Genomic DNA, 3,942 nt, shown 5'->3' with positions numbered 1-3,942 from the left:
GCAAGAGATGCTCTTTAAATACAAGGGTACAGATTGTTGAAAATAAAAGGACAGAAAATAATACAACATGCAAACATTAACCATAAAACACCTGATGCAAATATCTTAGTGTCAAACAAGGTAGACATAAATAAATAACAACAAAAAAGTCTCTGGCAAAATTGATCAACAAAAGGAGAGAAGGCTTAGAACAATGTAATGAATGAATGTGGGCACATAACTACAGATACACACTTCATGTCACAAGGATATACATATAGATCAATAGAATAGAATTGAGAGTCCAGAAATAGACCCACGTATTTATGATCAATTGATTACTGACAAGAGTGCCAGGACCTATCAATGGAGAGAGAATAGTCCTTTCAGCAAACGGTGCTGGGATTTGACAATGGATAGCCAAATGCAAAAGAACGAGGTTGGACCTCTACTTCACACCATATACAAAAATTACATCAAAATGGGTAAAAGACCTAAATGTAAAAACTAAAACTATAAAACTCAGAGAACAAAACATAGGGGTAAATCTTGACCTTGTGTTAGACAAAAGTTTTCTAAATATAATGCCGACAGCGCAAACAAGAGAAAAAATAAATTGGACTTTATGAAAAGTATAACTTGTATGCTTCAAAGGACACTATCAAGAAAATGAAAAGACAAGCCACCAAAATGGGAGAAATTGTTTGTAAATCATACATCCAAAAAGGGTCTAATATCCAGAATATATAAAGAACACATAAAGCTCAACAATAAAAAGAGAAATAGCCAATTTTTAATATGGGCTAAGGACTTTAGTAGGTATGTCGCCAAAGAAGATATACAAATGAGCAATAAGCATATAAAAAGATGCTCAATATCAGGGGCACCTGGGGGCTCAGTCGGTTGAGCGTCCGACTTCAGCTCAGGTCATGATCTCGAGGTCTGTGAGTTTGAGCCCCACGTCGGGCTCTGTGCTGACAGCTCGGAGCTTGGAGCCTGCTTCTGATTCTGTGTCTCCCTCTCTCTCTCTGCCCCCAACCCAGTCGCATTCTGTCTCTGTCTCTCTCAAAAATAAATAACATTAAAAAAACCTTTTTTTAAAGATAGTCAATATCAATAGTCACTAGGGAAATGCAAATCGATACCATACTGAGATACTACTTCATAACAACTAGGATAGCTATAATCAAAAAGACTGTCAGGGCACCTGGGTGGCTCAGTCGGTTGAGCAACCAGCTCTTGATTTATGCCTAGGTCATCATTTCACAGTTATGAGATCGAGCCCCATGTCAGGCTCTGAGCTGGGCGTGGAGCCTGCTTGGGTCTCGGTCTCTCTCTCTCTCTCTCTCTCTCTCTCTCTCCCTTCCCCACTTGCACTTGTGTGCGTGCATGCATCACTCTCTCCAAATAAATAAACATTAAAAAAAAAAAAGACTGCCAATAACAAATGTTGATGAGGATGTGGTGGTGTGATTCTCTACTACACACACACACACACACACACACACACACACACACACTGCTGTGGTGGGAATGTAAATGATGCAGCCACTTTGGGAAACAATTTGGCAGTTCCCCCCAAAGTTAAAACATAGAATTACCATATGGGCCAGGAATTTCATCCCTAGATACGCATCCAAGAGAATTAAAATCATATGTTTACATAAAAACTAGTTCACAAAAGGTTCACAGCAGCACCATTCATAATAACCAAATGTAAAAACAAGCAAATACCCATGAACTTATGAAGGGATAAACAAAATGCAGTATATCCCTACAATGGAATATTATTTGGCATTTACCAGAAGTAAGCTTTGACACATGCTACAACATGAATGAACCTTGAAAACATTAAGTGAGTGATGCCAGACATAAAAGGGCACATATGGCATGAGTGTATCATATGGAATGTTCAGAATAGGCAATCCATAGAGACAGCTGATCAGGGTTTGCCTGGGGTAGGGCTCAGGAGGAATGGAGAGTGACTACTAATGGGTATAAAGGTTCCTTAGGGGCAATGAAAACATTCTGGGATTAGATGGTAGTAACAGATGCATAACTTGCTAATATTTTTCAAAAACACTGAATTTTATACTTTAAAAAGGTAAATTTTATGTTGTTTGAATTATATCCATATCTAAAAAAAAAAAAAATTAGGTCGTCGTATTTGAAAAATTAGACAAAATGGATAAATTCTTGGAAAAATATAACCTGCCAATCTGATTCAAGAAACAATGGAAAGCCTGGATAGTATGATTATTCAAAAAAAAAAAAAAAATTGAAGCGGTAGTTAAAATCTTATCCCAAAGAAAATAAAAGGCTAAAATGGCTTTTGAAGCCACGAAACTGTCAATGAGTTCTTTCAGAAAACAAAAATTCATATCATGAGACACGTATACCCATACAAAAACTAGACAATGACTATATGAAGAAGAAAAATTATAAGCTTATCATTCATAAATATAGATGCAGAAATTCTACATAAAATATTAGCATATCAAATCCAACAGTTATAAAAATGGTAACAAACCATGACCAAGATGGGTTTATCCAGCATTGCAGTGATGCTTTAATATCATTAAATAGAAGTTACTCACTTTTATGAGAAAAAAATGTACACTATTTCAACAGTGTAGTAAAAGAATTTGACAAAATTCGATACCTGTTCGTGGGAAAACAAAACGTCTTAGTAGACTATGACTAAAGGAGAACTTATTTAAGCTGATAAAAGGCACTCCCAAAAACACATAAAAATCATTCTAGGTCGATGGAGAGGTGCTCAGCCTTCAAGATCCGCAAGGGGAGGTGGCCGCTGAGCACAGGAGGAAGCCCCGCTTTTCATGGGTGCTCTGTTTCAGGCTTGGTCCAGCAGTGGGCAGGGCCCGTGGAAATCAGCGAGAACTTGCCATCAGGAAAACATGAAGAAATCCCAGGAAATTAACAAGGGAAAAAGAAAAGAGTGTAACTTAACTACCTTTCAGAGAAAGCAGAGGGACTCTGAGATCACACAGCAAAAGCAGAAGGCAGCTAATGAGAAGTCTGTGCAGATTAAGAGGAAAATGCTGAGTGACTGTCTGGAAAACCTGGTGCTACCACCTAGTAGGTATATTATAAGCTCTGTGATCAAGACTTTGTAGAGTAAACAGTCATTACATGTCCGGTAACAGATCCTTATAAAACTATTTTAAACGTTACCTCTCAGCTTGTCTTCGTGTGATGTTTTAGAGCCATTCTCCAAAAGTAAAACACTAACCGTGCATATGAAAAAAAAATTATTCTAAATGAAGAAACGTGTAGTTATACACTTTAAAATCAGGAATAAGACAGAGATACTCACTACTGCCATTTCACTTCAACATCGTACTGTATGATTTAGGGAACATAGACAAAAAACAAAATTAAAAGCATAGGAATAAAAAAAAAAGAAATAAAACCGACAATATCGGTGGATTATATGATTGTCTAGACATAAAATCCAGAGTCATTTAAATAACTAGAAATAAGAGGAGATTCCTAAATTTGATAATTTCACTGTGGTTGTGTAAGAGACTGTCCTTGTTCTCAATAGATACATGATGAATTATGTAAAGGTAAAGGGTCGTGGTCTCTGCAATTCATTTTTAAATGATTCTGCAAACCTAGAATCATTTTAATGGTAAAAGGTAAGTAACCTCGATTATATTACATTATATATATATATATATATACACATACCCAGCAGAGAGGGAGATAAAACAAATCTGGCAAATATTATCAATGAGTGAACTTAGGTGAAGGATAAATGGGAGTTCATTGCAACAGTTTTGCCAGTTTTCTGTAGATTTCAGATTTTTTTCAAACTGACAAGGTTAATGACAGTCATAGAAAAGTCTAGTAAGGTGATTGGATATAAGATTAATAATAAAAGTCAATTGCGTTTCATTGCATCAGCAACCAAAGAATTGGGAACTAAATTTTTTTAAA

General features: G+C 36.2%; 1 pseudogene; it reads left to right on the top strand.

Moving 5' to 3' along the window:
* The first annotated feature begins 2,746 nt into the window (after positions 1-2,746).
* LOC122201804 lies at positions 2,747-3,116 on the top strand (annotated as a pseudogene).
* The last annotated feature ends 826 nt before the right edge of the window (positions 3,117-3,942 follow it).

Source organism: Panthera leo, chromosome D2, assembly GCF_018350215.1.
Source record: "Panthera leo isolate Ple1 chromosome D2, P.leo_Ple1_pat1.1, whole genome shotgun sequence".
Taxonomy (NCBI): Eukaryota; Metazoa; Chordata; class Mammalia; order Carnivora; family Felidae; genus Panthera; species Panthera leo.
This window is presented reverse-complemented; position numbering and strand designations above follow the sequence as displayed.